General features: G+C 44.7%; 1 protein-coding gene across 3 annotated transcripts in view; it reads right to left on the reverse strand.

The window, feature by feature from the left end:
* CHST10 (carbohydrate sulfotransferase 10) overlaps positions 1-13,167 on the reverse strand; it is a 115,263-nt gene that overhangs the window by 92,596 nt on the left and 9,500 nt on the right. For 2 of the 3 annotated variants that reach the window (XM_030201420.1, XM_030201421.1), the window contains one exon: positions 1,901-2,018. The exons of the other annotated variant lie outside the window; for it this stretch is intronic. The gene's annotated coding sequence lies outside the window, so the exon portion shown is untranslated. The remainder of the gene's footprint in view (positions 1-1,900; positions 2,019-13,167) is intronic. 3 annotated transcript variants of the gene reach the window in all.

The raw sequence follows: 13,167 nt of genomic DNA on the forward strand, positions 1-13,167 counted from the left end.
AAATTAAGGGCGTTCATGGCATTAATGTCTCCAACCTCAAGGGCGGCCCAAGAAGAAGCCGTCCGAGCCGCGTGGCCGGCCAAGATGGCGGAGGCGAGGAGCGGGGGATGGGCGTTTATGGCGGGAAAAACCGCCACGCCGGAGGAAGGACCGGGACATTCATCGGTCACGAAACTGTCACCCAACAAGGGCGAATCAGGCTTTAAGACCCCCGCATCCCCTCTAGAAGCGCTCAAGCGACCCGGGGAGCGACCCTTTGCGCCCTCGCCCTCCGACGCCATGTGCCACGAGGAGAAGAATCGGGGAACCCCCGCCCGCTATAAAAAGGTAAAAATTACCTGCTGTCCGCTCCGAGTTGTAACGACCTGGTGTCCCAGTGAGTAGCTGCAATAGACGCTTAAATAAACGTCGAAATAAACGCCTTTAAAGACGTTTAAAAATTTTTTTTTTTTTTTTTTTTTTTTAACGGAGCCAGCGGGAGGGGGGAGAAAAGGAGGGACCTGGCACCACCAGGTTTGCACTTGCTCAAAGGAGCCCTCAACCCCAGGCACTCAACAAAACCTAAAAATTAGGCTTGGAGGCCTAGCCAGAGCTGCTGCTGTGTGTGACCACCACCTGCTGAGATAGAGAACATACTGAGGAGTTTCCGGCAGCACATGACCACATATAGGGAGGCAAAAGTTTGCTCTCTATCTCCACCTGCTGGTAGATGGACACAACCCACCAGTCTATGGATTGATCAGCTTGATGATATGGAATACATATTCACCAAATTTTGGCAGTAACTAAGATCATTGTGTAGCCCCTGACGCAGCCCTGCTGGGCGAAACACGGCCTGTATCGGGCTGATCTGTACATTAGATTTACAATAATAAACTATTGTTTGTCTTATATCGATCTGCTTTGTCATTTTTCCACTGTAGACTTTTGTAAACAATAATTTGAATAATTTGTATTTAATAATATAATGTACAGATAATTTCTTTATAAGCATTTTGGATTGGAATGGCAATCATGGGCAAGGTATCACTAGTGGACAAAATGAGAATCCAGACACTGCATGAATAAGGTTTCGGAGTGAAGGCAACAGTGGCTGTGTATCACCTCAAGAACTGGAAGCTCAGCACTGTGAAGAAAATTTGTTGGCATGACTGCAAAATTCTGACACACTGTTAATTGTATTGTATTGTTTGAATGACGTTATTTTACTGTGTTTTAACGCAAACATTTTTAAAGTGCAAAAATCACTAGACAGCAACACTAAAATATCAATAACATCAACACAGCTTAAGATAATGAAATATTGTTTAATAGTAATACGCAAGTATGATGACTAAATAAGTACGTAAACATTTCTTGTTTAAATTCAAAGCGATTGCTGAGAAAACTGCAAAAACTGTAAATGCTCGCACCTAAATGTTGAAGATACACATGTGCATGGAATGTTCTAACAGTTACAAGTGTGAATCCCGCCCACACTGTGCCCGAGTACGTCCACCTATAAAATATGCTATGTAAGATATTCATATATTTACAGAATAGCGTGTAAACAAATTTTCAGCATTTACTCACTCATGTGTTCATATATGCCAGTGTTCTAGCCATTTACGCGCGCAAATATTATGGGGTTAATTCTATAGCTAAGGCCCTAAAAACCATGTAGTCTTCTTTTGACACAGGGGCAATGCTCAAAGCTTACTGTGCTAGTGATGTTCGATTTAAAGTCTAGCAATCACGTGATTCAGCATCTAATACACAAAGGGGTTCTGTGTGGTTTTTACTGTTCAGGGTAGCAGCTAACGATACCCCAATGCAGATGTATTACAAAGAGTTCATTAGTATTAAAAGGAGCATTCTGAACGATGCACAGCCTGAGTGATGCACAGAAAGGACAGCCTACCTTTAATGTGCAAAATTTTCCATTAGGTCTGGAGCTGTCAGTAAGTTCTAACAAGGATCTAAACGCATGCGGTTTTTAATGGTGACTTTTGTGCACTGAGTCCTCAGTCTGAATGTACCTTTAAAAAAAAAAAAAAAGGAGAAATGAGTATCATTAACAGTCGGGAAGCAAAAAGCCCAAACCAAAATTAAGCTGATGATCAGTCAAATTCTCTTACCCCTCTCTCCAAGTCTGGTTTCTGAAGCAGCTAACAGCAGGGGTGTTTGATCCAGGACTATCATTTATTTATTTGTTACATTTGTACCCCACATTTTCCTACCTCTTTCTTTGTAGGTTCAATGTGGCTTACATAGTGTCGGAGAGCAGATGCATATCCCGGTGTATACAATTACAAAGTGAAGTTGTGGTATGGTAAGGTTCATGTGATAGGATTGTTCTTGTGTAGCTGACTGCATCAGTAAAATGAACCAATTCCCATCTTCTATTACCTGATTAATCCTGTAACCCCTCCCCCCCCCCCCAGAATGAATGTCCTTATATGGTAGGGGCTTTAGGAACAAACAAGTCCTTGAACAAGTTTCATTTGTGATAACTGCTCCTAGGAATCCCTCCTTATCTTTTAGGCCTCTATCACCCCTTATCTTTACAGGTCAACTGGTCCATAAACTATTATGCTATTTGTTTATCTCTGCATATCTCCCTATTTCTTTGATCGGTCTGTGACTTCAAGCTAATATTGTCCTCTCAAACTCTGTGTTCTCTCTGTAAATCGGTGGGTCGGGACCCTAAATGGATGGGGGAGGGGGTGTCATAGAAACAAGGCTGCTCCCTCTAGGCTTCCACTGTGGCTTAAGTCCTGTTGCAGTTGGCAAGGAGCCTAGGAGTCAGTGAATGCTCACAGGTCCTACCCACTACTCATCTGTGGGCTTCCTGTTAACTGGAAACCCAGGCAAAGTACTGGGGTCTGTGGTGCGTGCACACTGATTCACATGGGCAGCTGCTGCTGTCTCCATGCTTTGGATGAGTGAAGGGAGGGAAAAGAGGAGCGATCTGCTATTTTAACTTGCATCATCTGGGGTTACATGAACTTTCAGTTGTTAAAATGAGGTCATATTAGATTACATACAAGTTTGAGAAGCATTTGTTATAGGCCTTATTTTCTTAGCTAAGGCTATAGTCTTCCACTTGCATCACTACATGCATAGGTGGAGTTGGGGGCTGATAAGGTGCGACAATGCCTCTCCAAACATTCCGGTACTTAATTGGCCCATGATGACAGAGATATATACAACCAGGCTCCCCTATCCCCAAAGCAAGCCGGTGGCTGTCAAATTCTGTAAGGCTAGCTACAATCAAGTCAAAAAGCAGAGGCTATGTGAAGTGCCACTCCTCCTGCGCAGGGGTGTAGCCAAACACCCAACTTTGGGAGGACCTGGGCCCAAGATGGGTGGGCAGAAATCCGCCTTGTCCCACAAGTGATTTGGTCTCTCTTGCCTGCATACCATATTGTCTCTCAAACATCCCCCCCCCCCCCCCCCCCACATACCTTTTAAATAGATTTTCACCGGCAGCAAGCAGCAACTAATACACACTGCTCATGTTGGCTCCACAGCATGTATCAGTTGCTGCTATTTACAAGGTATGCAGGAGGGCCAGTTGTTGGGAGTTTTCAGCTGATGGAGCTTGTAATCCCTGCCAGCCACATCATAGGTGTGCTGCTACTGGGTGGGCCTGAGCCCACCCTGGCCACGCCACTGCTCCTGCGGACCCGCAGAGGGAAGGGGGAAAGCTGGCTATTATGGATAAAGGGCACAGAACATCTGAATATAGGAGGGCGGAGACAGTGAACAGGATGAAGGGAGAACCCTCTAAGGATGAGAAGGAAGAGACATAGCCTTGTGGGAAGAGTTTTCTGGAGCTTAAGGGAGGGAGGACTAGACCTGGTTTGAATGGGGGGATGTGGTGGAGAGGTACATGGTCAAAAAGAAGAGACAAGGGATTACTAGGCAGGTGGGGTGAAGGGGAGAAGTAAAGAGATGAGAGAGAATTAGAGAAATGGGGAAATGAAGGAGAGACATGGAGGTGTGAAAGTGAAAAGAAAGGCAAGATGAAGGAGGTGAGCATAGGGGGGGAGGGTAAAATTCAAGTGGGAGGGCAGGAGCAGAGAGATTAGAGGACAGGGGAAAAGATGTGAAAGTGTGAAGGGGAGATAGAGAAAGGAAGATGATGAGAAGTGCAGAAAGTGGTTATGTGAGAGATGGGAAAGGGCAAGTACTGAGAGACAAAGAATTATGGAGGAGAGGACCAAGGAAGTGTGAGAAAGAAGGGAGAGTCGAAATGGAATACCATAGGTTAAAGAAAAACAAAAACAGGATACAGGTATGAAATAAGTAAAAACAGAGATGGCAACAAGGTGGAAAAATCTAGTGGAAAGCAGAATGGGTAGCAAAAGGAAACTCAGGGGTCAATATCCAGCAGCAGTCACGATAATTTAAACACCAGTTCTTAAATTAATGCATATGTTCATTGCAGCTCTATGTATAAATCAATCGTGCTGAACAGAAGTATCACGGGATCACCATTCTGCTGTTATATATCTAGTTTAGGTCTACAGTATAAACGTACTATTTATCTGGATAATTGCATAGGCCATCAACCCTCAATCTCTTTACTATTTGGATAGTATCAGGCTGATCAGATGGACTTTCAGCTCAGTATAACTAGATAGTATTTACATTCACCGGCCACTGGTGAACATACAACTTCTTTTGAATACTGGTTGTTATAAATCAGAGGAGAGAAAAAAACAAAGGTAAAGGGATTTTTGGATTTAGCTCACATTAATCTCAGTAGTACAAGGCAAGTTAAATTCAAGTCAAGTAGGTATTTTCCTGTCTCTGCAGGGAATACAATCTAAGGGGCCCGATGTTGTAAACAGCGATATGCTGAAACGCAGCAATTTACTCAAAGATTTTCCCAGGCTGAGCTTACTCCTCGATACAGAAAGCCTTCTAGCATGAAAAACTCTTGAAAGAACTACTGTACTAATGAATAGTGCAGTGGGCATGTAAAATGCATGCAAAGCACTTGGAAAGTAATTGCTCCCAATGTAAAAACTCTGCTAGAATTCAGCATTTTTTTTCTTACTCTTCACTTAGCACGTAAAGATAGAGCACAAGAACAAAGGGGTCATCTGATATGAAGCATGGTATATCACCTCAAATGATCCAAAGATCACTGGTGGCCCAGGACCCTCCAAATCTACCCCTCCTAACAACACCCCCCCATCATCTGCTGGTCCTCCTCCAACCTCACAAAATAATACATGGTTACCTAGTGGGCCCTGGTCCCCCACCAACTTCACTCCAAATTCTCCCTGGTGGCCTAGTAGCCCCTGGTCCCTGACCTCCCACCCCAAGGATTTCCCTGGTGGCCTGTGGGACTCCACCCCTTCTCCTGACCCCATCAAAAATACCCCCTTCTCCCCAAGCAAACGCAGAGCTACCAAGGTACCCATTCCAGGAGGGAAACATTTTGGCCAGTCCTGGATTTCTGCCAACCTCATCCTAGTGCATTATGGGACCTGCAGCACTGATTTCAATGGATAGAATCATGGACTACAAGTAATACACTGCTTTGGGATATAAGTTTAAAACCAGGACTGGCCAAAAAATCTCCCTCCTAGAATCGGTAACTTGGCAGCTCTGCAAACCCCTAATTGTATATATCTTTAAAGTTGAGAGGCAGAAGCAATGCCCATTCACTTCTGTCTGCACAATCTTGGAAAATGTTTGATTAAATATAAATGCTACCAACAATAAAGAACGACAGCGTGAATGCAGCAACAGTGGTTTGTTTGCTTTGTTTTAAATGTACACAGAACCACGGTTGCGCAGAGAAGGGAAAACTGAGCCTAAACTAAGCGGCTTCAACTTTTAATTTTTGTTACATTTGTACCCCGCGCTTTCCCACTCATGGCAGGCTCAATGCGGCTTACATGGGGCAATGGAGGGTTAAGTGACTTGCCCAGAGTCACAAGGAGCTGCCTGTGCCGGGAATCGAACTCAGTTCCCCAGGACCAAAGTCCATTACCCTAACCACTAGGCCACTCCTCCACTTTTGACATCATGCCATCTCCTGTTCTCAATCAAACCTCCTTGATCCTATCTAGCCCATTATCTGGGCTGAAGGTAGTGGGCGGAGCTTACTGCCCTACTGACCAGAGCAATCTCTGTAGTTCTATATAAAAACAATAGCAAATGCTTATGACTGCATATGCTTTTCTTTTTTTTTTATTGAATTGAAAGCTTCCCATATGTACACATATATCATGAAATCAAATTGGGAATTACTAAAACAGCATTAAAAATTATTGTAGCTGGTAGAAAGAACAGTTAGAAACTCTGTATTTTGTGCTGATTTTTGTACTCTGTTCTATACAATACAGTAACACATGGCCAAATCTCAGTGAGGATAGCCTGGGTCCTGATGGGTTCATCTTAACATCTGTTGTAATCTGCCTTACGAAGCTTGGTGTATATTGAAATGAAATGAAAGTACAATTAAACTCTTTCATTGCCACCCATGGAACCACACTTGAGCAATCTCTTTTGCAGAAGTTTATATTTTGGATATACAAATTAATCTGTTTTGAGCATGTTTCGTTGGCTTGTAAAAGTCTATCCTTTAATGATGCCTCATATTCAGAAATCATAACAATAGTATCACATACACACACTAGAACAGGCATACATACACACATCACCAAAGTCAATAACTTCTACAGAGTAACTCCTAAACTATTGGGCTAGCTGACCTCTTAAGATTCCACACAACCCTGTTATAAGTCAGTGATAACATTGCATATTTTCTTTGCTGGCTGAGGCCCAGATGCACTAAACGTTTTTCATCGTTAAATGAGCCCTTAAGGAAGAATTTCCTATCCTTTCCATGCACTAAAGCCTATTTTTCGACGGCAGTAGCAGCTAACGAAACTGGAATGCAAATGAGAAACTACCATTGAAATGTAGACAATTCGGAATGCACTAACCATACCGACGATAGCAACGATTCACTTACCGCCAGAAATTTAACGTCAGCTCAGACCTGTCGTTAAAGCCTGAGCTGTCATCTCCCCACTGCCCCCTACACGATGAAAAACCAAATTGCTGGCATGTTTTAAAAGAAAAGTGGCTCCCTGCTTCCCTGTGCCTAAAATAAAAAAGGAAACTAAATTAAAAAAGGATCGGGAGGGGGCAAAGGCGCTCATCAGCAGCGTCCTGTATGGACGGCCTTGCCTTGCCTTGCCTTGCCCCCCCCCCCCCCCGAAGTCCCCGCTGCTCCCCGCTGCTCCGTTTGTGAAATAAAAGCTTTTAAAAATGAAACCTTTGCAGTTGCTGGGCTCCCCCTCCCTTCCTGTGTCTCTCTTCTTTAGTCGGCAATGCTCCGCCTCCTGCCCTCCTCCACCTCCGTGCCCCGCCCCCCCGATTTCGTCCCCGCCGCTCCCCCCCCACCGGACCCCCCCTCCACCATAATGGCCGGTGCAGCGCCTCTCACCTATGTTTGAAGGCGCTGCACAGGATGGATCAGCTGTTCTTGAGCTCTTCTGTCTCCTCCGATGTCTCCTTTTTCTTCCTGTGTCCGCCCTCCTCTGACGTCAGTTATCTACGTAGATAGCTGACATCAGAGGAGGGCGGACACAGGAAGAAAAAGGAGACGTCGGAGGAGACAGAAGAGCTCAAGAATAGCTGATCCATCCTGTGCAGCGCCTTCAAACATAGGTGAGAGGCGCTGCACCGGCCATTATGGTGGAGGGGGGGTCCGGTGGGGGGGGAGCGGCGGGGACGAAATCGGGGGGGGGCGGGGCACGGAGGTGGAGGAGGGCAGGAGGCGGAGCATTGCCGACTAGAGAGAGACAGGAAGGGAGGGGGAGCCCAGCAACTGCAAAGGTTTCATTTTTAAAAGCTTTTATTTCACAAACGGAGCAGCGGGGAGCAGCGGGGACTTCGGGGGGGGGGGGGGGGAGCAAGGCAAGGCCGTCCATACAGGACGCTGCTGATGAGCGCCTTTGCCCCCTCCCGATCCTTTAATGTTTGTGGAGACATGCAGGGGAAAGTGGGGAGCCACGTGTTTGTGTTTTCTTTTTTTTCTTACGTTTCTGGCATGCGCAGAGCAGCCAGCATAACGCTTGGCTGCTTTGCGCATGCTTTAAGAGCCGATTACCGACGGGGATTAGTGCATCATTCTTTACAATACCGCAACAAACTTTTTGGGGCTGTGTTTTTGGAGCATGCTTCGTTATTTGAGATTCGGTAAAGGTTTTTACGTTTCTGATTTTTTTACGTTTGCTTGATGCATCTACCCCTGAGTACAGAAACCAGAAGTAGATAAGCATTTGCATACAATGTATACAATTACAGTGCATTTTAAGAATGTACCACTAAATTCCACAAAAGGAACATGTTCTCATATACACCATCCTTCTCTTGATCTAGGCACAGGAAAAAAATATTTTAAATCCTTCCATGTGTCAACCTAAAAGTTTGTATAAAACCTTTGCAGTTTAAAGTAAAAAGTCTGAATGTTGAGCACCAGATTCTCATAACATGATCTCTGTTTTGGTGGCCTTTTAGTAGTTGGAAAAACTCTCAGCACAATACAATGCGTGCTAGGGTGTCCTTATAACCAGCCCCCCCCCCCCCCCCAATTAACATACTGATTATAAGTAATCACTACTCTAAGCAATGCAAGGTTATTCTGTTCTGATGGCTTCTCTGTGTACATCCATATGCTGCACAATGTTTTGGTAACTGATCTGAATTAAAAATGCTACCCACAAGCATGCTGCAGTGGATATTTTGTTTTGGTGTCACCAATGTGCAGCTAGGGTTGGGGGGGGGGCATCTTCAACTTTCTGATATCATGCCATTTCATGTCTCCAGTAAATCTTGAGAATGACAGCAGACATCATCAGGGGACTCCCAGGAAGAAGGGAAGTGTAAAAGCTGTTGCCAACAGGGGGAGTGTGGGAAGAGGGGAATCTGTTGTCCCAGGAGGAGGAGTAAGAGAAGAGAGGGGGGGGCATAAGATGGATACTGGAATTATTAACTAGTGAGGGGGAAAGAGAGGCATGTTGGACAATGGGGGGAGGGCAAAGGGAGAAGACAGATAATGTGGATAATGGTTGGGCGGGCAGATATTTATGAGATCAAGGGGCAGGACAGGAAGAAAAGACATGCTGGACATCAAAGATCATGGAAGAAAGATGCAGGAAATTGAGGGGAATGAAGGAAAGACATACTGAAGATCATAAAGGATAGAGATGCTTGAAATCATGAGCGGGGGAGAAGGAAGGAGACGCAGAACATCAGAGAGGGAGAGGAAGAGAAAGCGATAAATGCTATGCATAATGAAGGGGTGTGAGGGAAGGTAGAAATGGTGGGCATCACAGGGGAACCTTCAGAGATAGAGAACAAGAGAGATGCTGGATGGATATGGGTGAACTCAGCCCTACTGGAAGGAATGAGTGTGGATCTATTTGCATTCCAGCCATCATTACCACCAGAAGGGCAGTATCAACATGGGCTGAAGAGAGCTGAATCCTGGCATATCCAGGAGGATCTGGGGCTTTTGGTGGGGAGAGACTGCTAGATCTTGGTGGTCTCAGCCCTGATGGTGGAAAGGGGACTGAAACCTGGTGGATTCAGCCCTTCTTGGGCTGATGAGAGCAGGACCGGACATATCCAGGTATATCTGGGAGGATCCGGGGCTTTTGGTAGGGAGGGACTGCTAGATCGTGGTGGTCCCAGACCTGATGGTGGATTCAGGCCTTCCTGAGGTGAGGACAGCTAGATCCGGGCACATCTGGCCATATCTGGGAGGATCTGGGGCTTCTGGTGGGGAAGGACTTTTAGATGCAGGTCCCAGTCCTGCTGGTGGGAAAGGGACTGAGTCCTGGTGGATTCCATCGCTATAACACCAATTTCCCAAAGGCAGTTTACATCAACAGTTCAGCTTAAGCTATCAAATCATAGGCTATCCTCTCTGAGATATGGCCATGTATTATTGTATTCTATAGAACAGTGTAGAAATATTAGCAGAAAATTCACATATAATTACTGCTGTTTCTACCAGCTACAATACTTTTTTATACTCTTGATTTTCAATTTTAATTCATGATATTTATGTACATATGGGAACCTTTAAAAAAAAAAAAAGCTGTCTATTTATTTATTGCATTTGTATCCCACATTTTCCCACCTCTTTGCAGGCTCAATGTGGCTTACAGTACAACATGGATGGTGGAAATATATTAGAAAACAGACATTTAGTGTAACAGAAGGATCTTAGGCAGCATGATAATGATGAAACATAATAGTAGAATAACAAGAAAACCACACAAAGGCAGTCATAAGCATTTGCTATTGTTTTTATATAGAAATATCTTTATTGTCATCATAAGCAAAACCAAAGGAATATTGCACAACACTAAAATCCATGCATGTCATTTCTTCCTGTCCTGCTACTTGATCTCAAACGTCTGCTTTCCCTTCCTTGCACCTAGATCTCATAAATGTCTGCATTCCCTCCCCCCCCCCCCCCCCCCCCCACTATCCACAGAATCTCTCTTCTCCCTCTGCCTCCTCATGTTGTCCAGTATATATCTCTTTCTCCATGGACATACCACACACTAGTGACATCATCAGACGAGCTGGAAACGGATTCTGCTCTCCCAGAACTCAAACGAACCTTTTGAGCAGGTCCCTCTGAAATGTGCAGTGTGCACTATATATTATTATTATTATTTATTGCATTCGTATCCCACATTATCCCACCTATTTGCAGGCTCAATGTGGCTTACATAGTTTTGTTAACATAGTCAATTGCGGGTTCAATGTGGCTTACATATTTTGTTAGCAAAGTCATTGCGGGGTGACAGATACATTTAATATTGTGTCGAGGTTAGGTAAGGGTAGAAGGAAGAAGAAAGGGGTGATTAGGTAGTTATAGTGATTGGTAGTTATAGTAGGTGAGTGTCAGGTGGATTTGTGTGGCCGTTAGTTCTCATTGTATGCCTTGTTGAAGAGATATGTCTTTAGAGATCTGCGAAAAATAGTTGTTTAGTTGATTGTTCTCAGGTCTGTAGGCAGTGCATTCCACAATTTCGTGCCCAAGTACGAGAATGTGGTATCGTGCATCTGCTTGTACTTTAGTCCTTTACAACTGGGGAAGTGCAGGTCAAGGAACTTTTGTGGCGTTTCTTGGAGGTAAGTCTACGATGTTTAGCATATAGATTGGGGCGTCTGCGTGAATGATTTTGTGTATAATCGTGATCTTGAACGTAATGCGCTCCCTAAGTGGGAGCCAGTGGAGCTTCTCTCTTAAGGGTTTTGCATTTTCATATTTAGTTTTTCCAAATACGAGTCTGGCTGCAGTATTCTGGGCAGTTTGTAGTTTTTTGATAGTTTGTTCTTTGCATCCAGCTTATAGTGCGTTGCAGTAGTCCAGATGACTTATTACCATTGACTGTACCAGGGTGCGGAATACGTATCTCGGGAAGAAAGATTTTACTCTTTTAAGCTTCCCCATGGAGTAGAACATCTTTTTCATTGTGTTCTTCACGTGGTCATCAAGGGTGAGGGTTCGATCAATGGTGACTCCAAGAATTTTCAAGTTTTTTGAGATAGGGAGAGATCAGTATGATGTGGTTATGGTGGAGAAGTGTTTTGTGTTATGTTGTGAGGTAAGTACAAGACATTGTGTTTTTTCTGCATTAAATTTTAGTTGGAATGCATCTGCCCAGGTGTGCATTATATGGAGGCTTCGGTTGATCTCGTTGGTGATTTTGTTTAGATCATGTTTGAACGGGATGTAGATTGTGACATCGTCTGCATATATGTAGGGGTTGAGGTTTTGGTTAGCCAGCAGTTTGGCTAAAGGTATCATCATCAGATTGAATAATGTTGGCGAGAGGGGGGATCCCTGGGGGACTCCACACTTGGGTGTCCATGTTGGTGATCTTTCCGCGTTCGTTGTGACTTGGTAAGATCTTGTGGTTAGGAATCCTTTGAACCATTTGAGGACTGTACCTCCTATTCCAAAGTATTCTAGTATATGTAACAGTATTTCATGATTAACCATGTCAAAGGCGCTGGTCATGTCGAATTGTAGAAGGAGTATGTTGTTGCCAGTTGCGATTGTTTGTTTAAATGAATTCATTGCGGAGACTAGAATAGTTTCGGTGCTGTGATTTGATCGGAATCCTGATTGGGAGTCGTGCAAGATTGAATGGTTATTTAGGTATTCAGTGAGTTGTTTCATCACAATACCTTCCATGAGTTTAGTTGTGAGCGGGAATAGATGCTACTGCGCGGTAATTGGTTAGGTCCATTGAGCTTTTCTTAGTATCTTTTGGTAGCGGCGTATGTCCCTGTATGAGTGTCTTGCCTCAGTTTACTTCATCCGCCCTGCAAACGGTTGGATTTTTCTTGCTCTCTCTACAACACGGCAGATCCTGCACAAGATATCCAGCACCTTGAAACCAGTTTTTTTTTTTTTAAATGCCCGAGCTGCAAGAAGAAAATGAGCACAACAGACGCACACGAGGTGTGCGTCCGTTGTTTGGGCACAGCCCACCTCAAGGCTGCCTGCCCCGTGTCTCCAGATGTCCCCAACGGCTTGCCAGGACAGACTCCATGCTCTAAAGGGCTTCCTAATTGAACAGGCCAAGCAGCTTCCGCAGAAACAAAAGAAGAAAGGTAAAAGTGCAGAGTTGTGTGTTCAAAATGATAGTCACCACTCAGAGGCACGACACCTTCTCGATCCACTGGGGACAGCACCTGCTATATGCTTATCCTCCAACCCTACTACTACTACTACTACTTAACATTTCTAGAGCGCTACTAGGGTTACGCAGCGCTGTACAATTTAACAAAGAGAGACAGTCCCTGCTCAAAGAGCTTACAATCTAATAGACAAGTGAACGGTCGGTCCGATAGGGGCAGTCAAATTGGGGCAGTCTGGATTCACTGAACGGTAAGGGTTAGGTGCTGAACGCAGCATTGAAGAGGTGGGCCTTAAAATCATCCAAGACAAGGCCACCATCATTCTCATCACGCCGTACTGACCAAGACAAGTGTGGTTCCCTTTCTTACAACACCTGGCAGCGACGCACCCAATGTAACTCCCACGCTGAATGGAGCTCATCACACAACACCAAGGGGCCACACTACACCCAAACCTCAACACGCTGGCCCTAGTAGCATGGA

Source organism: Microcaecilia unicolor, chromosome 4, assembly GCF_901765095.1.
Source record: "Microcaecilia unicolor chromosome 4, aMicUni1.1, whole genome shotgun sequence".
NCBI lineage: Eukaryota > Metazoa > Chordata > Amphibia > Gymnophiona > Siphonopidae > Microcaecilia > Microcaecilia unicolor.